We start from the raw sequence: 24,386 nt of genomic DNA, 5'->3' as shown, positions 1-24,386 counted from the left end.
GTCTGTATGTATAGTGCATGATGAGTAGATGGAGGATGTCATCTACGTACATGTAAATATTTCACGTTCTGCCCAACTACTTTCTAGGGACAAAACCATTTTCCTATAGAGCAATTCAGTTCTCAGTAAAGGCATCTGATTATGACCAAAGATAGATAACACCAAATGTACCATCTGTGGATCACCAGTGCTGTGCCCAGCCCTCCTGCAGGTCACTTATGTATATATACATAATGTGCATATACCAGTTTAGTTCTGAATGTCTATACTGGTATACTGCATACTGGTATCTCCAGTATGCAGGTGAGAAAAGTAGGATTCCATGAGGACCATTCTAATTGGCCTCGTATAAATCACAGCTACTAACGGTGCAATCAGGATTTGAATAAGTTCCGTCTGATGTCAAAGTTCTTAACCTCGTGTTTTCATACAGCTGAGGTGCAGTGGGGAGCAAACAATGAAATGGCAGGGTCATACTCCAAATTCATAGACTAGGACTTTGAACAGGAAAAACAATGAGCACTGAAGGACCTGACGGTTCGAATATCAAAGCTGAGGAATGTCTGAATATTCAAACTTTAACGTGAGCCACCATCTCAGATAAAAGGGCTGAAATCTTGTATCGCAAATATTTTTTGCTCCATGGAAAGTCATGCACAACCAGTGCTACAGATTTCTTCCCCTCCCCACTGCCACCCCCTGACCTCCCACCCCCGGTGAAATAATGGGACAATGGGGAAATGGAAACACTTGGGACATGTTTAGCTGCGGCTGCCCTCTTGCTAGAAGTTGGTTTAAGTCCCTTTTTTACCGACTTCCACAAAAGCCCGATGGAAAATTAAAAGCAGAAAAATTCACATCTTTCTTTACTTCCTTTCAGTGCACTGTATGATCCAACTTGAGTATAAACTTTAGGAACCCAGAAGACTTATTTTTTAAAGTTAATCCAATTCTGAAGGGGATTAAGAATGGCATTTTTTGTTGACAGGTGGGAAACAAACTCAGATGCAACAGCTGATTCATTCTCTTTAGATCAGACTTTCCAGTAATTAAGGTCCTTTAAACCCATTTATATCCTTACGGTCTGCAGAGTAGAAAATCTTTCAAAAATACAACTAAAACTTTCTCTAAGATAGAAGAACCAGGCAGTGCTAGTACTTGTTTGTTGCCAAAAAAGGAATTAATTTGTGAAATTGAGGGGATTTTCCCCCCAATGTTTCAGTTTCTGTTTCACAAATATGCCCATTTGTATAGAAACGAAGGAAAAGACAGCATTGAGGTATTTAAGGGAGAGAATGGTTGTCCTAGAGTAGTTAACAGGGAAACTCACTGAATTCTTAGAGTATGTCACAAGCATACCTAAAGAAAAAACAGAAACTTTTTTTAAAACTTTCTGGAAAGCCTATTCATATCAGTGAGTGGACCCCCCCCCCAAAAAAAGACAAAAACATGGCTTACACGTGAAATCTATACCTGCCCTGAGAATGGGGCATATTTAGCCAAATATCCTGTCCCCAGAACTATCGGAAAGATTGCTGCCTTCATACCCTGTGACCACTGGGATGCCTGACCTCAGAACAGGTGCCTAAGAGACTGGCCCTGCTTCTGTTTCTTTGGTTTGACACTGTGGTGGTGGGTGGAGTAAGAACAATCTCCAATCCACAATTTGATGAGAAGGTTTTGCTCTACGCAGTTCCAAGAAGACTGCCAAGTCCTCCAGTAGAAGTTTTGCAGGCATCACGCCAAGCAGCTTGGCTTGCGAATCGGGTCTGTGAGAGTGCAGGCATTGGGACCGAAATTGCATAAAGGATTATTTTGGTCTGAGGATGTCCTTAATTAGTCAAGTGCTAACAGTAGTATGTAGGTTGCAAGATTTAAAATTTCCCATAATCTCCCACACCAATCAGGAGAAAACAGCTTTTTGAAAAGCACATGTGAAAAATTAGGAGTGTCGATGTCTAAGAACATTTCTAACAATATCTGGGCTGGCAATGGTTCTTTCTATGGAATGTTCCAAGCCATTTAATAAGCCTTTATGTCTGTACAACACTTCACAAACTACAAGGCTCTCTGAGGTACTTTTCAAACTCATAACAAGTCTATCAGGGAGAAGAGACAGGTGAAGTTTATCCCCATTTTACAGTTAAGAAAACTAACGGTCAGTGGTAGGTTAAGGATAGATACAGCCATAATCATTTTCCATTTCAGACATGAACTTGTCCATTCAATGAATGACAGAGAATTTCCCATTTGCAAAGCCCTGGGAAAGGTGGTGAATTAGTAAATGAATGAAAAAGAAAACTAAGTAATTCCAGGAAAGACAATATCAGGGTGGCAGGTGGACCAAAACAACAACAACAAAAAGGCAAAAAGCGTCAGCATTCTTTAACAAACACCTCTGTCTTTTTCTATTGAGTTTTACAATTTGAGAGTCATCTGAAAGCAGGTCAATGTATACAAGAGGCATGCACGTTTTCTGACATCCAACAACACTGTACCCTCTTTTCTTAGAGGGAGCTTGTCATAGACACTCAGTTTGTATAACCTCCACTTCTCTCTGGGACTCCTTATAACCACCGAACTGCTTTGCTCCATGGCAAATCGAGAACAAGAAATGATACACAATCAGCCAAAGTGCTCGAATATGAAGGCATAGCACCTGGAGGACATGACCACCCGTGCCCACTAACAAGCCCTTCAGAAACAAACACAAGTCTTCCTCTGGCTGCTTGCATGGCTTCTCTGAATGAACTGAGCCTGTTTAAGTCACATATGATCCATTCAACACAACCTTGCAAAGGCTGAGGCTGTAATCACATGGATATCAGAAAGCTTAAAGAAGCCAAAATGGCCCACTTCTTGTCTTGCTTGGAAACATGACAGAGCTACTGATTTCAAAAGATCGATTTTTGTGCTGAAGGAACTTGAAGAAAAGGACAAGAACTGAGTTTAGCATGCTTATTTGTTGTCATTGCCAACAGAGCATACTCTGGAAGTATTCTGGAAAATTCATAACGTCCAGGCCAATGTATTTATAGTAAATTAAAGCAATGCTTTATTATTATGATTATTTCCTTGGTTACAGTGTTGATGCTGAAAATTTAAGGAAAATAAAGCCCTTGTTATCATGCTCGTGAAAGATTTTAAGCTAACAAAAAGTTCAGTCTTGATTCCAGGGCAGTTAATTAAGGTTGACCAAGTCAGGCAGAAGTAAATTAACTTGGCTGATCAATTATTTATATGAAGCAGAATAAATGCCCTTAAAGAACTTGGTCTGTTCATGAAAGGATGTGTAAATTAAACTAAACATAGTTTTGTAAAATATATTTCTACTTCTATGGGGGAGAAGAGAAGAGAAGTTAATGGTGAAATCACTTGTAGGAAAATGATGATGGTGATGGCACGGTCCTCCTACATCCCAAAGAGAAGAGCCTCTTTCTCATTGTTCATCCACTGCCAGGAAAGAAGGAAAATGGAAGGCATTTTGAGTTGGGGGGGGGGGAAGAAAGGGAGGGGGTAGGGGGAAGGAGGTAGGGATGGGAGGGACAGACAAGGGGAAGGAGCAAAGGTGGGAGGGGAAGACAGAGGGATGAGAAGGAGGGAAGGAGGAAGACAGCAACTCTGAGAATGGAGAAACTATGTGAATTCCTGTATTTTGGAACTACTTCGTCCTCAGACTCCGTGCAGAGTTTGTAGACAGGACAAGAATAAAGGTGGGAGTCAGGCTAGCCCTAGTTCTAAAAGAAGGACTCATGTCACATCCTGATGATTCAAAGTCCACACTGATCACATTCATGCAACACAGGAAAGAAAAACTTGTGTGTATTAAGATATAAAGCAGGCATTTACTTCTGGGTCTCATCAGATAAATGAACGGTTTCCCTTTAAATGTGCAAGAGGTCTATCTGGCAACATAATACACATAAGGAGTTGTAAGGAGCAAAGTGCAGCTAAGGAGATTCTTCTCTGCCAGCAGGCAAACAGCAGGGAGGTGCAGGACACTAACCCAGCCCCTTACTTTCCATCTTCTAGCAGAAGCTCCTCCCATTCCAAATAGGGACTCAAGAACAGAAAGCATCCCTGAAGAAAGTCTGGCTTTGACAATGGAGATTTTGCATTTCCTAGCCGGTGGCACGTGGTTTGCAAGTGTTCACCCTTCACCTGGCAAGATGCCCTGGAGCAGCAACAAGGTGAAGGGCTGGCGGAGGGATTACAAGTGAAACTGAGGGGTTAAGGAAGCAGGTGAAGAAAGGGCAGGATGGAAGGCCCCCAAGTGGCCCCAAGATGCAGAATCACTGTTAAGTGGCGATTTTGTAGCATACTCTCAAAGAAAAAGAAAGGGAGGAGGAAGACTGAAAGGAGAAACAAAATAATGCCAGCTGATTATTTTCACATCTGAGATCACTCCCACAAGTTGTGAATGAACTCTTCAGACATGACTGTCTGTCTATCCACTATCCAATGGCAGGGGTCCCATTTCACGGAAAGACCATCCATGGGTCAAGTTTGGGAAGAGAAGTCAGTGTGCTGCCTGTGTTATGAAGGCAACATCTTCCAATACCAAATTTTCATAATTATAACAGAAAGGCGTAAATTTTCTAATGCATGGCAGTTCAAAAAGTAATCAAGGGAATGAGCCGGAGGGCTATTTTAATGTATGCAAAGCTAGTGACCCACAGTAAATGGGAGGTAAGCTACAATGAATGCAAAGTAATGCACACATACTGAAGTCCCGGTCTGATGAGGGACGGCTAAAATTAACACCCAATTAATTTCCGAATTGACAAACAAATGAAACCCATAAATCTACTTTCTCATTAATTTTCCTGTGGTATAATTTAAAGCAGTAATATGAGGGCAAAAACTGAGCATTATCCATCATAAATATCAAAAAGATAGCGCTGTAACACTATAAATTATGCATATTACCTGTTGTTAAAAATGATTTATGTATTATCAACTTTATCGTGCACTATAGATATCTAGATCTATCTTTAAAAATCTGGAACTTCATTTAGCACTTAGGAAGAAAAAGTTCGGGAGCAATGAAATAGTCAAAAATGTGTTCACACACACACACACACACACACACACACACAAAGAGGCTGCTTATGTAGCCATATGGGAGATAAGGGCAAAATTGGAATGTTCCTAAATCTTAGGTCAGCAGAGGTTGAGGATATCACGGCAAGTGTCGAGCTGGGCCTCTCAACAGAGAAAGAAACAGCTCTAGGAGCACCTCTCTTGGAAAGCTGTGGTACATCCATTCTCAAGAAGCTACTGCTGCAGGAGATGCAGGACTTGGGGCTGGAAAGGAACGGGTACAGGCGAGGACGTCCTGGATGCATCTCAGACAGCTAGAGAGGGGGAACCGACAGCTACGGGTGCTCAGCAAAGCAAGGAATCTTCAGTCGGCGAGAAGTCTAGGGGGATAATTACGCTCACTGGTAGAATGTATGGTAGCTCTCTTACCTTTATAGTTTAAAGGAGGAGGAAAAAAAGAACTAGGAACTAGTGTGTATTTATCAAACTAGAAGTACTCTCTATTTATCAGGTAAACAGATAAAGAGGCATTCAGAGTAAAATGATCCCCTTCCTGGCCTCTCCCAACTCCATTTCTTTAATAACAATTTTTTGGGAAAAAAAGCCTTTATTTTGAACTTGACTTTCAGGCACACCCTGCATATACGTTCTGAGACCCCCAATGGATGCCTGAAATTGCAGATAATACCAAATCCTACATACATACATATCTATGATAAAATTTAACTCATAAGTTAGGGACAGTAAGAGATTAAAAACAATAATAGAGTATTACAATATAGTGTACTAAAAGTTATGTGAATGTGGTCTCTCTCCCTCCACCAAAATATCTTAATGTACTGTACTCACCCTTCTCCTTCTTGTGATGACGTGAGATGATAAAATGTCTACGTGAGGAGCTGAAGTGACGTGAATGACCTAGGCGTTATGACACAGCCTTCTAACAATACCTCAGAAGGAGGATAATCTGCTTTTCAACCCCAGTAGACCACGGATAACTGAATCCACAGAAAGCAAAATCGTGGATACGAAGGACTACTGTAGTAGGAACTTAATACGTAATTGCTGAATTCTTAGCTAAATGATTAAATGACAGGAAAATCCAACTCCAGTTTCTCAATCAAATGAGTTCAAGGGCTTGTGCTGGCCACCACCTTGATGCTCCTAATTTTAAAATACCCTATGTCCTGCACTTCCTTTGGAAGGACTCGTCATTTTGGATTTCTGAAACTCAGAAACTAAAGTAAGCCATTAAATCGTTTTAAGTCATAACGAAAGTAGGACTGTCCCAATCATTGAAAATTTGACGATACTCAGTCAATGAAAAGCTCTAACAAAATCCATGGTCAACAGTTAATATTCAATTCAGCTGGACTGGAAAAAGGTAGAGAGCAGGATGTTTAATTTTCCCTGTAATGCATGACTCACAACAGAGTTAGAGGAATAGGGTGGTAATAAAATAATGTTCCTAAGAAAAACATGATTTCCCTTCTCTACCAGACTTTCATAGTAAAGACCAGAAATTTTATATTTTCGAAGAAAAAGAATTCTTTTTTTTTTTTTTTTTTTAGATAAAGAATTCTTGAATTACAACACCAAGGCAGGACGGTTGTTCAGATGCATTGTGTGTGTCTTGCTCTAACAGCCTGTCTTAAAAAAAAAACCTTCCATGGTCTTCATAAGTCATCAATAAGCATGGATAAAAACACCCACCCCCTTAAAAGTTACAAATGTCTATATTTTCAGAATTTCGGCCACTGTTGGTCTTGTTTTCCTTCCCTCCCAGTGGATAAGAGTTTAAGCGCTGTAATCATAGCAACTGTGTGCAAACTTTGGAAGTTAGAAAGGAGCTGCTCTAGGAAACAGAAGTACAAAGGAGAATGCATAACCCACTCCCTTGGCATATTAATCCAGACGAGCTCAAATAATTAAACAGAGACCAAAAAGGAGCTTTGTCAATCCTGTGTTAGGCTGTTTGCTTTGCCACAAGGAAGCCTCTGCAGCTTAGGGTATGATGGGGCCAGGTGTTCTAGGGAGCTTAATTAAAATGCATTTTTACAGAACAAAACAGAGTGTAAGTTTGAGAATTAACAAGGCCTGCCAAACTTGAATCGTCTGAACATTCAAACAGCTGAACTGTCACAAATAGCCTAGTGGAATAAAGTAACCAACAACCAGGTCGGAATTTTTTTTTTTCATTTCCATATATTATATAGTTTCATATACATGGGGCCAGGTTCCTAACATCAATTAGTGGCTAGCGTGCAAAATGACACACTTCACCTATCTCCTTTTGCCTGCAGCCCCTAACCGCTCTAGTGGCCAAAGTGAACAATATGTTCAGAGCATCACGGCAGCTTAGTGAATGCAGGCCATCAGAAGTCAGTGCTTGCACTTCTCCATTGTGTGAAAGGGACAATTATTTAATTTTATCCTTCAAAAACTTCAGTATGCATATATGTATTTCCCCCCAGAAAGTTGCTCTTACAGACAGATTAACAGGCTTTCTCTAGATATAAAAGACCACAATTTGTTGAAGGTCATTACCCCTAGCCTCCACCCTCAACCCAGTCTGTATTTTACCCTTGTAATTTACAGCAAATGCTAGCAGGCCCTGCCTAGTATTGAAACACAACACAAATTCAGAAACAGCAACAAACAATAATTAAAAACACAAAAAACAAAGATGATGTAAGCTGTTTTCTCTGTTGTTTGCTAAACACTGACAAAGGACAGGCTAATGTTTGGTCTTCTCTAATGTGACTCTCAGTGACCATGGGACAAGAGTTACACACATCAAGCTGAACAAAGAGACCCAATGTCTCCTTTACTTAACTAGAAATGATACAACGCATAGAACTCATTTTAAAATGAGACAGGTGAGAATATCAGGTAAGAATTAAAACACCAGCTTGTAAAAACATATGTATATCAACTGTATGATTTCTTCCCAGTTAGGATGTCTCTTTATATCACCGAGAATTTGTTCACAATACATTAAACTCAAAGTTAATCTTCCCTTTGCAAACTTGAACGAGTACACCCATCACACACAGGATCCTATGGAGCCCACACAACAACACACAATGAACACACACAATAATACAAAATCCAAGGATTGTACCTTTCGAAGGTGACTGCCTTGTTCATAGCACTAGACTTTTTCTCCTACACCTTCTAAGTCCTTGTTTGCTCCACAAAGAGTTTTCTAGCCATCTGATGTTCTATTACTAAGCTAGTGGCCTTTCAGGAGAGCTCTCTCCCTTCTGAAAAAAGCAAACAACTGCATAGATATCATTACACTAAGGAAATCTCTTAGAAAAACCAAACAACTTGCTAATCTCTCCAGCCCCTTCATCCAAGCAAAAGATAAGAAAAGCAAACCTAAGTCTGTTTCAACCACATTCCAGGGACAAGTTCCCCTTTTTTCTTTCTTTATCAAAATTCTAGTATTTAAGTTTTCTTTTTTTTAAAATGTGTGTGTGTTTTTTTAAACAGACCTTGCAGGATAAACTGCTGCTCGCACCCCGCAAACAAAGCAATATTTGTTTAATAACGATTGCTGCCATGGGTACAGTAAACAAGGGGCCCAGCATTTGTGTTTATGAACAAACACATCATCTTACAAGAGCAATTTAACATTAACCAGGTGGAATAATCAACAGATTTCATAGGTGACACCAGGGGCAGGACTAATGTAAACAGGGCTAGGGAGGAGAAAGGGGCCACTCTTCGGAATCAAGGTCGAGGTAAATGCATTACAGAGTAAACAGCTGCAAAGAAGGCAAGATAAACAAACAGTCATTCTTCTGACATTTAGAGAGGCAGAAAGGTTGTATGTTACACAGATCAGCTGCTGACCACCATGAAATCAAACCAGTTGGAGACCAGGCCTGCCTGTTTGCACAATGCCATGTTTGCTTATAAACAACAATTTGCTGTTACCAACTTCGCATTACTCATCATCATATAAGCCAGAGCAAATCAAGTGAAATCCGGTTAACTCTTTGCTGGCAATGTTGCTCGGAAATAACAAAATGATGGCCCCCTTTAAGAAAAAAGAGGTCACCTCCAGATGAAGCAAACAGCTCAGTCAACGCCTTTTTACTTCCTGCCTTGTAGATAAAAATAAAGCATCCACATGGTTTAAACTACTAAAGATTGGATTTGGTCACAGCTCTAAAAGACTGGAATGTTTTCATGCTTGAGTAACTATACATTCATCTCCTGGGCTCATCTTCTTTTATCAATGAAATATATGGGTCAGACACCGATTCGGATCTTGAATGTTTTATCTAAAAGGAGAGCCCTCATGTTCCTTCTCTTCGAGTTTCTTGTTCCAAGATACCTTTAAGCGCACTGGGTCCACACGCAAACAGATGTGTTTCTCAAGTACGCAGCAAAAATCAGACTATATCCGGGTATGATGCCCTTAAAAAACACAGTATAAATAAATTAATCAACTGATGTTACAGAGAGCCACTCAGGAGGTCAGTTTGTCGGATTATCGAATAAATCTGAGGTCTTTGAAGAGTGAGTGAGTTCAATGTCTACACTAACAGAAGTGTTATAAATGTTTCATCTTCAAAAATGTGCTTCATGTACAAGAACATGTAAAACAGTTTGCTGTGTATTATAAGAAAGCTATCATGTTTTATCACAGATACTATATTTAGGTGTATAATTTGCAATGGAAGCATTATTTTTAATCTACCTTTCAGATTGTTTAATATCACTATTTAATTGTGATCCGTGTGAACAGTATCTCTCCATTACTTTATATTTAATAAGCAAAACATACTGAAAACCAGTTTGCTAATTTCTACCTTACATTCATTATCAGTTAATTAATTTTTTAAAATTCTGTTTTATGTTAGTCCAAAGTACAGTAGAACCCTGCTGGATATCTAAGGCAAAATTTGAAAATGAGAAAATGAAATTAAAAAAAAAAAAACAAACCTAAAAAACTAAAGACACACCTCAGAGGATGGTGGCAAGTATATTAGTAACCTTCAGATTACTGGAACTTCCATCTCTGTCTAACAGATGTTAACAAAATTTTAGCGGTCCCCTCACCCATCACCGATGCCCACCACCAAGTCCACTCTAAACCTCTTCACCTTCTCTAGCTGCTCTTGCTTTCATCCCCTCCTCCTATAATCTAATCTTTGTTCTGCAACCCTAACATCACAGCTAACAAGAGGATTTTCTTTTGTGTTTCTGTTTTGTTATGCTGTGGTTTGTTTCCCAAGTCCATCACTGCTGACAGTCTCCTTTCCCCAGACCAATGCAACCCCTAAAACCTCATCAAAAGACTGGAGAACAAATGTCTGGTGAGCCCTCTGTGTCCTCGCAGGAGGGACTTTCTCAGGTCCGTGGACCTATTACCACCATATAGACCCATAGAAAGGATCCTGGGTCTGCTCCTGTTTTGCTCTCACAAGCTGCCTGGGACTGGAGCTGTTCCACTGCCCTCGAGAGGGAAAGCCAGCCTTGCCCCCCTCGGAATGATGATGCAGACTTGGCCACAGCAACGGCTAACAGTGAGACGACTCCTCAAATGCTTTGGAAACTGAACACTCTCAGGTGCCATGCATATGCACGTGGCCTAGATGAACAGGAGACAAAGAAAAGTGAAGTGCCTGATCTGACGCTCTAGTGAAACTCGCGGGGAGAAAGAAATGAAGAAGTAAAAGCAGAATGCTGTGACCCGTCATCCGTATTCCCCATCTTCATTACCCACACTATCCGCACTTCCAGTCTTTTCCAGGACTTCTCCGGCCTTCCATTTTTGTTTTCTTTTCCTAAAGCTACATGAACTAGAGTACCAGGGAAGGATTACAAAGAGAGTTTACAATTCTACAAGGTAATCCAAAGAGTTGAAACCATTTCTCTCGACAAAGGCCAATCGTAACTGAGCTGGGGAGTTTTGAGAGCCAAGCTAACCTAGCCACATGATCACTACCCAAACGAGGACGTGTTTATATTCCAAAGTGGTTCTACTGATTCCTTACCAAGAACAGGATAAATAATGTGCCTTTTTCCTCTGCCTCGGTTGGGTGGTAAAAACCCTAACCCAGCTTCAGTTTTACATGCATGTGCCCAGTTACTTATTTTGTTCCCCAAAGACCCCACGCTATAAACCTTAATTGCAAAATAAAATAAAAATAATTAAAGTGAAAGAACCCATTTGCCAAGAAATCTTTTAATTAACCTGTTTGATCAACTATTTCAAAAGATGAGAACAATCCCAAGGAAGCTCTGGGTAGGCCCCAGAGTGACAAGGACTCTGACCTGTTCTTTCCACATCTCTCTGGGATGGAAATCTCTCAAGTTCTGAGATTCTCAGAATGGTTCATGGCACCTGAGTGGACACTTGAGCTGGTTCTCCACGCTCAGGCATTCATTTCTACCTTCACCTTCGTGATTTCTGCCATCTAGCTCTATACCTCCACCAACACTATTTTTAAAATGTATTCACTTTTGACAAACATATAAATCTATTGCAGAGGAAACTTTGTATCACTTCGTCAAATGGAAAGCCAGTGTGTATCCCTTTATAGAAGAGAAAGACTTTATAATAAATGTAATACAACCCAACCAATGTTATTAAATTCTAGCTAGATCCTGCTGTCCACAAAGGCTCTGAGCAGGAGCCATGTTCTTTCTTTGTTAAATAATGAGCTTACAACTGGAAGAGAGAGATTAAAGACATACTAGTACCAAATGGAAACTTTCTCCTTGGCTTTATCGGAAGGATTAAAACAGGCTGAAAATGGAATTGCTTCAACATCAAATCGCAATAATGAGAACTGGTGAATGATTTATGAACTACCTAAAAATCCTCTTCCAACACACCAGTGAGTGGTACAAGCTTATGTACTGGGGCACTGGGCAAGAGGTGAGACTTAAGAGACCCCTGTGAGGAGCAGGTTATATCCCTGACTCCAGAGCATAATATTCCTAAGAATGCATTTCAGTAAGCGCTGGCACAGCGCCTCCTGTGTACACACATGCTGGTGGAGAAATAAATAATCAACTGACCAGACTTTCTATTCTTGGCCCTCAAAGCCATGGGGCTCCTGTGCCATGGGTATTAAGCCTGTACAAGACAGCGTAAAAATCAGACTGGCAGCTCCAACATAAGCCTCCCTCACAGGCCTGCCTTTTCTCACACCATCAAGGAACAACAGTTCATGGGCCACTTACATATAGCTGCCTTTCTAGAACATGAGTTCAGAGTTTACTCAGTACCAAGTAACTACTATAGGATAAAAACTGTAAGCATATCACTCAAATGCTTTATTGGTCAAAAAGATGGATGCTTTTATGAGTCCAACCTTTTTTTGTAATGGAGTGCCACCGACGACCCAGCATTAGCCTCATTCCCTGCTATTAATCACACTTCTAAGAGCTCATTTTGCCTTAAAATCTTAAGAAATTGCTATAATTTAAAGACACGGTGTCTACATAATGGGAAATGCCTCATAATTGTATCATTTCACAAAATACAGTATTTTTTATGGGAACAATGTCCATGATGCTAAGGTATTACAAAGTGGGAATAATTTATATATATAAAAGAAAAGTGAGATGTAAGCTGTCTTTTGTATTTGTGGCTTCCCACATCTGTACGCTTTAATCATCACCTTTGGGAGGCTGATTAATACAACGGCATCAGCATATCGTTTACAGAGTTAAAAGCAAAACAACATTACCAAACAAATGAAGAATTTAAATGAAAGGGAGAAAGCCTAATGTAAAAAGATAGAAAAGATGTGAAAACACATCATGTGCTTTAAGAAAATTCCATCAGTGGTATATTCCTTATTCATCATCTATAATTCCTGGGCCTTCTCTGTCCATGCAAAGAGAACTAAAGCAAGCTCTTCAAATAAGTGACTTCAGGACAAACTACAGGTATCTGCCAATTTACTTTCAGTATTATTTCAATAATATAATGATGCCCTTAACTTGTAAGTCTTCATCTCATTAAACCACCCTTCATGAACATTTAACACAGCTGAATACTATAAAGGAAAGAGTATTTGAGTTTTTCAAAATACAGAGCTAAAATAAATCTTTTTAAAAGTGCCCCTTCAATTTTTACGGCTGTACAATTAGAACACAACATATACAAATCTTCAAGTCTTGCATACACACAAAAATGGTGCCATGATGAATGAAGGTAGGCTCCAATCAGCCACAAAGATTATGAATAGATATGGTGTGAATGGTTGCAAAGAATACTCAGTCAGCCCGAAGATGAGAATGCAGGTTTCATCCTATAGTCAGCAAGGGTCAACTCAGAAACTGAAACAGCCAGAGGCTGGTGACAAAGTATAGGTGGGGCTGGGTATCAAACCGCTTGGTGATAAGTAATCACAACTCTGATAGAGAAGCCCCTTCTAACAGAGATATGCTCCCCCGTGTGGTGTCAAATGGTCACAATAACCACCTAGTCCTTGGACCCCGTGCTCTGGAGTGGTAAAAAGGGCGATTTCTGTACCTATTTCTCAAGAGCTAGAAGGGAACACTGACCCAGAAAGGATAGTTAGGAAGAAACTCTTATAGAGATGCCCATAAGAAGGGGAGAGCCTGAGGTGCTCAGAAGAGGTAGAGTGGGTGCCAACAGCAGGTCATTGACAGCAGCCTCCCTTCACACCCTGGGTGCTGGGGCCACTGGATGGCTACAGAATTGATAGTGGGACCACTTGATGTCTGACGACCTCAGATTCTCAAGAGGACTCATTCATCAACTAAACACCCAAAGAAACTTTCAAAGGTGCTGCTACTCCTTGGCATCTCTGTGGTAAATTTGAGTGGCTGGGGGTACTGGACACTGGGGCCCACCAGCGTCATCAATACCTGAGTTAAGATTCTCCAAGCCCGTGGAGAACCAACTAACTGATAGATGAGGCCAATGTATTCATCCAAGAGCGGATGCCAGTGGCACTTTCCTTAGACCAGTACAAGAGCAAGTACTCTGGCAGGGCTTTCCAGAGGAAATCACATATGCTTCCGATAGATAGGAAGTTACCACCTTTTACACTGCAACCATGGTACAGACAGAGCATAGTGCTATGGAGAGGAGCATGGTGTCACCAGGGAGCTTATGACAAATGCAAATTCTCAGGCTCATCTCAGACCTCCTGAGTGAGAATCTGCCATTTAATAACAACCCCTCCCCCCCAGGTGATTCAGAAGCACATTAAAGCTTGAGAAGGCAAGTGTGGTGGGAAGGGGAGCAGATACCAGACCAGACATACATGAACGTGATTTCCCACTCTGCCCACTTGAGGGTTTCAACAAGCCACCCAGCCACTCTATCTTTCCATTTCTCCTTCCCTAAAATCATACCATTCTGCATTTGGGTTCACTCATCCCTCTGAGCAATATTTATTTTGTATCTAACATGTGTCAGACCCTGTATTGAGTGTTAGGGGAAAAATGCGGAACAAAACCTGATGAAGACCCATCAACATGGAGGTGACTGTCTTATGGGGAAGACACACAGTAATCAATTAGTCATATAAATAAGTGGAGATTAGAACTGTGGTAAGTGCTACTATGAAAAATGCACAGTGCTCTGAGAGCACACAAAGTTAATATATGTAAAGTGCCTTGTATGTAGTAGGTGTTCAATAAATCACAGTGATTATGAGTAGCCCATAAAACCCAGACCTTTGGGAAGCCACTAAAAAACTCCCAAGCGCAGAATACTCTTCTCCCTATCATAAAATGAGCCTGAAGTAGGACCGTGTTCTCAGTGAAGTGATTTTTTACCATATTTTCCTGCTTTTTCCTGGCTCTATGAGGAATACGACATCAATAAAGTCAACATTTCTTCTAATGACAGCTTAGAAAATGACATTAAATTTCCAGGTTATTGTTGAGAATTAACTCTTGTTAACCAAGTTGGAGTTAAAAGGAAAAATGCAGAGCAGGACAGAGGGTGATACTGCAAATCAGTCTGGTTCTAAGCAGTCTTCTGATTATCATTTGAAAGCCTTTAGATACCTAAAGACCAAATCTTTAATTGGCTTTTCAGCACCATTTCTTTGTATACGCAGTTTGCTAAAGTCGAGAAAGTACATGCTAATAATTGCAGGGAGGATGAGCAACCTGTACGTTCTACTGTGGACACCAGTAGTTAATTGATAGTGCACTTAGCGCACGTCTATACAGTGGGAAAACTGGACTGAACAGGAATCAAAGAATGCCCATAACCAAACCCACATCACTGAGGATGCCCGCCCCAGGAGCAGTGACTTGAGTCTACCACATTAAGTAGGAAGCTTTCATAACATTACAGCTGGGTGTGTTCAAGTGTTCCTTAATACAACCCTGCAAAGTCCATCAGGTCTTTCCCTTGCTTATTTCCCACGAATTCACGAACTTTAAATAAAAATCTGAAATACGATGTCACAGCTCTCCATGTTTGTACAAGTTATAGGGTCCTTTTCAAGAAGCTGGCTTTCTTCCAACAGGTGGATATTTGTGATGGGAGATTTCTGATCTCATTTGTATCAGAATGCCCCTGATCAAAGAATAGAAAGCAACAGCTAATTTGAAAAAGAGAAGTATGTGCATGGGAAACGTGGTTCGTGTTAAGACCTTAAGGTCTTAACAACAGTAGCTGAGTGATACAACCAAACAATGCTCACACATCAGAGCATTTGTTTTAATTTTTATAACTGGATGCATTGTTAGATGGAATAGAACACAGCCACTGGTAGCTTGCTTACTGGTCAAAAATGGGTGGTTTTCATTTATTCCTGCCTGGAATAAGATGTTTCTTTAGGCAAACCATAAAAGACTCTTTACTACAGGGTACAAACTGAGGGTTGCTAGAGGGGTGGGGGGGGGGATGTGGTAACTGGGTGATGGAGATTAAGGAGGGCACTTGATGTAATGACCACAAGGGGTTACATGCAACTGGTGAATCACTGAATTCTGCCCTTGAAATGAATTATACATTATATGTTAACTAAATAAGAATTTAAATAAAAATAAATAAGAATTTAAATAAAAAAGATATATCTTTAGGATAATTTCCCTTGTATCCAACTACTAAAAAATGTGAAGTAGGAGGGAAAAGGATATCCCTTAGAGGACTTTTGGAATACCTGGAGACACCATAGTTGCCAGAAGCCGAGGGAAGAGGAACTACTGGGAAGCCAGAGACGCTGCTAAACCTCCTACAATGCACGAGACAGCTCCCACAACAAAGTTCACCCAGTCCCGTGGGCCAACAGAGTCATGGTTGAGAAAAATGTTCTATGTGGATCTGTACTGTTTTTATTATGGGATCAAAGCAATGAGTCCTATTTCTTGTTCAATAATAAATTTATAATGTGCCTTAAAATTTTAATGACTTGGGATTTTTTTGCTTGCATTTCTACTTCATAAATACTACTGAACTGAGCACCTATTATGGGTCAGGTTAGGCAAGACTCAGGTGACACCCTGACATCTGAATGGAGTACAGTATTTGAAGAAGTTTAGGCATGAGGAGGGCAGAGAGGGGGCGGAGGCAGGGTGTGCTCCAAACAAAGAGGATGGGAGTGGCCTGCAAAGGGAAGTGGCTAAGTCTGAAAATGCAGAGTGGAGGCGGAACCTTAACTGAGCAGGAAGCAGGTAGGGCTGGGGAAGGCCAGCCTTCTAGGATGCAGATACAAGAGCCCAAGATGGAGCTCAAGGAGGGAGACTGAGGGACCAATTACTGAGTTTGAATCCCGGGCTGACAGAGGTGGTAAGGGCAGGAATTAAATGAAATCTGGACCTCGCACCCACCTCCTGCTGCCTCTTGAGCACCTGCTCCATCTCCATCCAAGACTTCCTCTCCCAGTGGTCCCTCTCAGCTGGGCCTCTGTCAGGTGTGCTTGCCCACCTGAAAACAACCCTCCTCAACCCCGAGCATCTGTCAGCTCCCTCCTGCTCTCTCCTTCCTTCCACCACCAGCTGATGGAACTGATAGAAAGAACTATAGCTCACTGTCTCCACTTCCTGCCTCCCACTGGTTCCTCAGCCCACTGAGAGCTGGCTTCTGCCCCACCTCTCCGCTAAAAATATTCCTACCACAATTGCTAATGAGCTTGGAGCTGCTCAATTCTATTGACACTCTTCAATCCTTACCTCACTTGACCTCTCACAACACATGACACTGTCATTCATATTGTCTCTCTCTCGAAAAAAAATTCTCTTCCCTCTGCCTCCAGGTTTCCCTGCTCGGAGTGGTTCTCTGCCTACACATCTGGTGGCTCCTTCTCACTTTTTAATGAGCTTTAACTTCCTCTGCTCATTCTTAAATGTTTCACCTTGCCTCAAGTTCCATCCTCAGTGCTCCTCTACTGGAAGCAAGGGTTGGCAAACTTTCTCTGCAAAGGGTCAGAAAGCCACTGTTCGTGGCTCTGTAGACCACAAGGTCTCTGTCCCAACTACTTAGAGCAGCAGTTCTGCTGGAGTACAAATGTAGCCAGAAACAATACATGAACAAATGAGTATGGCTGAGTTCCAATAAGACTTTATTTACCAGACAGGTGGCAGCTGGATTTGGCCCCCAGGGCAGTTGTTTGCTGACCCCTGCTCTAAAGCAACATCCCTGGAAGACCTTATCTTTCCCATGGCTTCACCTCATGTCTGCCAGGACTCTGGGATCATTTTCGCCAACCAAAATAACTTTCCAGAATTGCAGACACTACTCCCACAACTTTCTGGACATTTCTACCTTGATGTCCTAAAAACACCTCGACCTTGTCTCAAACTGAGATCACCTACTTCTTCCTCCATCCAAACCCAAGCTGGGGGTTTTCAGGAAAGGGGGCATATTCCAAATCAAGAATTATCGGACAGCCTTCCTTCTCTCTGATTTCTCAATTTAACAATCCCCATCATTGTCCCTTCTATGTAAGTAATATCTGCTTCTCCAAGCCGCTGCTTTGGAGTATGCTCCCATCACTTTGTAACTCGGAATGTGAATTAACGCATCTTCTAGGCTGGCCACACCACAGCATGTCTGATACTGTCACCTCTCTTGCTTCAATGACTTCCTACTGCCTCAAGTGTAGAGTCCCACACCTGAAGGCCTGTTCCACCCAGTATGAAAGTCACTAGCTACAAGAGGCATATCCAACACTTAGAATGTGTCCAGCATGACAGGAGAACTAGATTTTTAATACATGGGCAATTTTAATGCAAATTACCTTAAATTCAAATTTAAAAAATACCGTACTCGGTTAGGCTACTGGAAAACTTTTAAGTATGTGTTGAACAACTTGGGTATGTGAATCCACTAATCTATTTATTCAACTATGAGTTTTATGCAATTTAAATACAGACCAAGTATTTCTGATGAAATTTTAACATCCAAATTGAGATGATTTTTCAGACGCAGTATGCAAGAGAAGAATGTAAAAAATGTATCTTCCATAAATTTTTAATACTGATTACATGCTGAAATGATATTTTGGATAAATTGGATTAAATAAAGTACTATAGAATTTATACCAGATTCTTTTCACTTTTCTTAACATGGCTAATAGACAGCTTAAAATCCTTATATGGCTCTTTTACTTGTATTGCACAGCACTGGCCCAGGCATATAGCTCTTCATGACCCGCTATACCAGGGCCCTCCATCTTGCCTCCGCTTCCTTGTCTAAACTGTGGCCAACTCAACAACTGACTCTAATGCCTCTGTACCTGTAGCCACAGGCTCCTTCTACCTCTGTATGTCTGCCATGAATCTTTAAGAAGCTAAATCCTATTGAATCTCAAAATTCAGCTGAAGCTAAGAAGCTTTTCCAGACTACCTTCACCACCAAGTGTGAATAAGCCTTCTCCCATAGGGTCTCATCAAGTTTGGTACTAAACTTTTGCATAGCAATCAGTACACACCGCATTCTAATTTTCTGAATGCTTAACTGTAAGCCAGGGATCATGTTTTGTACCCAACAGGGTACCAGGCAGTTTGATAAATAATTCAATGCCAGATGAATGAATGAATGAATGAGATCCTGTGCCATAGAACTGATAAGCTGGGAGTTGATTATAAGGGCTTAGCCAGCATCAATGAAGGTTCTCAGATTTCTAGCCCACGTAATTGGGAGAATAATGATGCTCTTGTGAGAACAGCCAAGTGAGGGGAAGAGGTTGTCCTCAGGAGAGAAGCAGAAGTGAAAACACGGGCTGGTGGGGAGCCATCAGTACAGAGGCTACAGCTCAAAGGGAGTGGGTAAGACTGAGGGGGGTGGGGAGGGTCCTTGGGAAAAATCACAGTCCATTCCTATATTTAGAAAACAGGAAGAGTGACATTTACTGAATACCAAGTTCTAGTCTTCACAACTACCTTGTGGGGTCCATATAACCTCCATTTTTAAAGAAGGAAACACCAAAAGATATGAAAGTATTAACAGACATACACACACAAAACTAGTGGACAAGAATTTGAATATCAAAGTCATCCAATCTCTGTCCATTACACTACAGAGGCGCAGTCAGGGCTATAGCCCTTGAGAGTGACATAGAAGGTAGAAGGGAGTTTCAAGAAGGAAGGAGTGGTTGGTGGTTTCAAGTGGTTTAGAGAGCTTGAGTTCGATAAGATGACAGAGAAGGCAAGAGGGAATTCCCCCACCCAACATCAAGTATCTTCATCCTTCTACCCTTTTCTCTTTTCCTTCTGAGATTAAGAGGGTGTTCACCTTCTACCTTAACTCTTAAACCTGTGCCCTCATCCATCAACTACCATCTCACCAACATCAACCCCCCCTCTCTACTGGCTCCCTCACTTTAGCCTCTACATATATTCAAGGTACTTGGACCCTGAATAATCATTTCCAGGGTAACTGTCTGCTCTTCTGTTGCCAACCTTCAACCCCTTTCTTCGATTCAGTTAAGTATCTTGAAAGGGTTTGGTCTCCAAGTTTTTATCTACTACTTTCAACTCTCTATACTGTGGATTCTCAATTTTCCAGGCTAGGATAGTGGTACCTAAGCTCTGAAGCCAATTAGAACGAAGGGCTTCACCCAGATCCAGTGTAAGAAGGCTGGGGTACAACCCTGGAGGCAGAATTTACAACAGGCAGGCCAGGGGATGTGTAATCTCATTGTCCCTACCCAACTATTCAGTATTGGTATTCTGTAAGATTCTTCTATGCCCTGTATATTTGCTTTATCTCCACTGATTCCCTAATTACTCCAGATTGGATCCCTGGCAGCTACTTCTCTCTTTATTAGTTATTTCCACCACTCAAAGTTATGTAGATTCCTTAAAATTCAACATGTCCAAAACAAAACGATCTATCCTCAAAACTTCTACTTTCCTTGATCAGAAAAAGTCACTGACATCTCTTTTGACACAGAGTTGATCACAAGGACCTGGTAATTCTTAGTCTTGTGTGTTAAGATTTCTTTTCCTCATTCCCATGGCCATCCAGCTACCATCATCTCTCACCTATAATACCCAGTGACCTTCTGCTACTACCATACATATGATTTCAAAACAAAAGCCAATCTGATCAGGTCACTCCCCAGCTTGCAAACCTCCAAAACTACCCTCTTCTCAGAGGCTAATCTTAATTTCTTTGCTTGGAGTAACAGGTCCTTTGTAACTTCCCAGACTTTTCTCCTGCTAGCCTCCTCCACTAACCCAGCACTACTCCCAGTTACTTGCTGTTTTCCAAACATGCTTTGCTCTTCCATATTTTTACATACATTGTTATCTTCCAGCTGGAAGCCACTTTTCTACTATTTTGGTCAATAAACTCCTACGAATACTTTGAAACCCAGCTCAAATGTTATTTTTAGAGAGGAGATACACTTCTTCCCAAGTCTCCAGGTGAACTTTATTTTCATGTTGGCTAAAGATCAGGCACATTTTCATTATGATTATGACTAAACATCTCTTCCCATTAGGTCAAGAATATCCTGTCACTTCTTCACCAAAGCCTAATAGTACTGGATACTTACTATCCAGAATCTTGCTGAATGAATGACTGAGATCATGAGCAATGGAAGGATGCAGAGTGTAGGCATGAACAATCAATCACACCTCCAGCTCCAATATGGCAGCTGCTCAATAAACTGAGAATTCCTTCATTTTGCAGACTAAAGAGATGATCAAAGAGGAAAAAATGCTGCAAATTCTGAGTCTAGAGAAGGAAAGTTTCACGAGTCATATGACCACCATCTTTAATAGTAAAAGAGGAATTAAATCATCTTCTGAGATCGAACGTAGGTGTAGCAGAGGCTCAAGCATAGTGTATAGTCGGTGCAGTGAATGAGAGAAATCTGAAAGCATAAACACTGGGGTTAATGAACCCATGACGACTTGCTTTGTTGAGTCCAGAATGCAGAGCTGCCTATGAGGCATGGTTCTGAGAGCACTGCCAGTGGTATGCATTAGCTTTCAAAGAGCAGGGAATGCCATAGAGTTGCCAAGGCCAAAGCGGTGGAGGAAGAGAGGATATGGGAAAGAAAGACAGGAGAAAGCGTGCTACGGAAATGGTTAGTTATTGATTCTATGCTGGTTGGGGAAGAAAAGTACACATAAGATGGAGAAGATAAAGTACAATCAATTCAAGTAATGGGAAGACTACGAGCAAAAGAAGGGTGCGAAGTACCGGGGTAAAACAAACAAAAAGCAGTGAGGTTTAGATGAGCTTCTAAAATCACTCAGCAAGTAAAAGGGGAAGGGTCCGGCACCTCACACAGTGACACACAGTAGGTGTTCAGTACTCACGTGCTAAATAAATGAGTCAATGACTGTATGGGAGAAGCATCCCCTCACCCAGCGATCCCACATGAGCTGCCAGCATCTAATTTATCATCAAGCTCATTAGAAAATAATCACACATGAACAGTGTATGCCAAGGACACCCCACAGCCTAGTTGTTTTGACAAGGTTATATTTGACATTATTCTAACATGATAATGTAGGCAAAATGTTTAAGAGTTAGAAATAGCTCCATAGGTGCCCAAACCCGCCAGGACGTGGCACACTGCAGTCCATCAGTTGGCTCCTCTTGAATGAATGAATGGACACGTAGACATCAGTGGAAGAAGGATGATAGAATATATGTTACTTACAGTATCTATACTGAACAGCCACGACCTTTCAAAATCATCACCCAAGGAAACACCATCCACTGAACTCAGATTCAACCAGCAACATGGAGTGAAGAGTGAAGGTGTGAAGAGTGAAGGCACCTTGTGTCTCAAAAATTTAGATGACACAAAGCCACGAGCTGGGAGGTGGCAGTGTGTGAAGGTGCCTGATTTCTGTTGCCTGCTACGCGGTGACAATACATTTGCCACAAAAATGCTGTCAATCCCCTTTGCCTGGATAGCCACAGTTCAGAAGTGGCTCAGTCTGATCAGCAATGAGCTCTCCATTTAATGCTGCTTACTTCATAAACTACTACTGCAGCTCAATTCTCTCAACAACTGGGAAAGCAACAGAGCTGATATGAGAATTAATGCTTTCTTTCCAAATCACATCATCTAGGATAATAAAAGCATGTTAGACAAATAACTCTTAAAAGAAATAGGAGAAAAACAGTTTAACATAAAGCTCTAAGCTATATTGATGTTTATAAGCATTACGGGGTGGTGGTGAGGGGGGAACTTCCGAGCTAAGTCATAATTGCTAATGCTACGGATCTGTTCCCTGTAGAATTCTCCGAGATAAACACAGCTTTGCATATTTGGAAGGTATTTTGTCTGTTAAACATTCCCTTTACTGTAAAGAATTTTTCTTTACCAGGAGTAGCTAGCTCTTTTTCACTACTCATTTCCAATTCTCTGCCCACTTGCATCCCCTATTCAGCATTCTGGATTTCTTCTTCAAACGCTAATGCTGGAAGAGAGCTTGTGAACCACAGGGTTGGGTACGGAAGCCCCATTCCATCTACAGAAAGAGGATGTGAAAAAGATTTCAATGCAGAGCAAGACCGGACACAGAAAGTGGTGCTGACCACAGCAGCTCAGGGTGGGCTAAGGAAAATCATGTCTTCAGATATTTAGGCAATACTTTGTGAGCCAGGAGGTTCATAAAAATCTGTGACCTTCTAGAAACAAATGATGGGTTTCACAGATGAAACCTGAATGATTCCAAGTTTCAAAAAACCTGCTGGGGAGATAGGGGTGGAGGAAAAAAACTTTTGTGTCAATGTGCCTATTTTTACAAGTAACTTTACTTGACACATCAAGGGCATGGGCACTTTTTTGGCAGCCTGTGATGCCGGCCTCCTCTGGGGAGACGAAGTTTAAATTACATTGATTTTAATCTTCCCATTTACTCGAGCTAACTAGAGTCCCTCTGGTTAGAAACCTGGGTGTCTCACTTTGTCTTGCCAGGTCTGAATTGGTAACAATCTCGGGATCTTTTTTTTTTTTTTGTAGGCGAAGCCGGATCCTTCAAAGTACAGATTCCAGCTCTAAGTCTGATGGATAATGCTGACATTAGAGTGCTGCCTTTCTGCTTTTGGCTTCGCTCAGCAGGCCCAGGCTAGATCCCTGCCAGCCTCCGTGCCCCATCCTAGCCTCAGCCATCCTTAGAAACCTGAGCACTTGGTCAAGGGCCTCTACCAGGCGTAGGTGATGTCAGGGTCTCCCCTGGGGTGCCCTTTTCCTTCCTGGGGTTCCCTCTCTTCCTCTTTCCCTCCATACATCTTTCCCCTGCTCCCTCTTCTCTCGCTGTGAGTCAGTCCCCCCACCTCCTTCTCTCTCTCTCTCTCTCCATCTCTCTCTCCCCGCCCCTCTGTGCTTCTCACCACCTTGCCCACTCTCAGTCTCTGGGCGTGTGCGCTAAGTGAGCTGTCACCAACCAGTAAGAGGGGCTGTACACGGCTGTGCTGGTCAGACTGGGGTAGGAGCCAAAGCACGCGGGATGTCAGACGGCAGCTGACAGTCCCCTCTGATGACAGGGCAGGGTGAGCAGGACGTTTCTGGTTTGGCTGTGGGTGGGGACAGTCATTCTGGTCTTCGTGGTATCGGCGGTGCCGGGGCCCCCTGGACCACATGAGAAGGCCGGTGTGGTTCCAGCGCGGCAGCGGTTCTCATGCTCTTACTCAGCCTTCCACTGACGCACGGGTGGCTCATGACCCACGGCAGTCCCCTCCTCATCGCTGAGCCAGGACCCAGGCCCTCTTGGAGGCTGCCTTTGGGGCCGCCCGGGGAGCATGTCACTGTCGCCACCCCAGCAGCAGATGGCTTTTATCATCCTCGTGGTTCCTCAGAGTCCCCTCACTATGCAGATCTAAGACTCAGGATGCGAATCGTGTTTACCTGAAGACCACGGGGCCAAAACCAGACGGTGTCTTTCTCCTAGGAGCAACAGAGCCC

At 41.9% G+C, this 24,386-nt stretch overlaps 1 protein-coding gene across 17 annotated transcripts in view; it reads right to left on the bottom strand.

Moving 5' to 3' along the window:
- FOXP1 (forkhead box P1) overlaps nucleotides 1–24,386 on the bottom strand; it is a 581,289-nt gene that overhangs the window by 232,159 nt on the left and 324,744 nt on the right. For 4 of the 17 annotated variants that reach the window (XM_072720443.1, XM_072720449.1, XM_072720446.1 and 1 more), the window contains exon 1: nucleotides 8,168–8,360. The exons of the other annotated variants lie outside the window; for them this stretch is intronic. The gene's annotated coding sequence lies outside the window, so the exon portion shown is untranslated. Of the gene's footprint in view, nucleotides 1–8,167; nucleotides 8,361–24,386 lie in introns of those variants that run through there. 17 annotated transcript variants of the gene reach the window in all.

The sequence above is a fragment of the Vulpes vulpes genome, chromosome 9 (assembly GCF_048418805.1).
Source record: "Vulpes vulpes isolate BD-2025 chromosome 9, VulVul3, whole genome shotgun sequence".
In the NCBI taxonomy this organism is placed as follows: Eukaryota; Metazoa; Chordata; class Mammalia; order Carnivora; family Canidae; genus Vulpes; species Vulpes vulpes.
The sequence above is the reverse complement of the archived record's forward strand: the minus strand, read 5'-3'. Positions and strand labels throughout refer to the sequence as shown.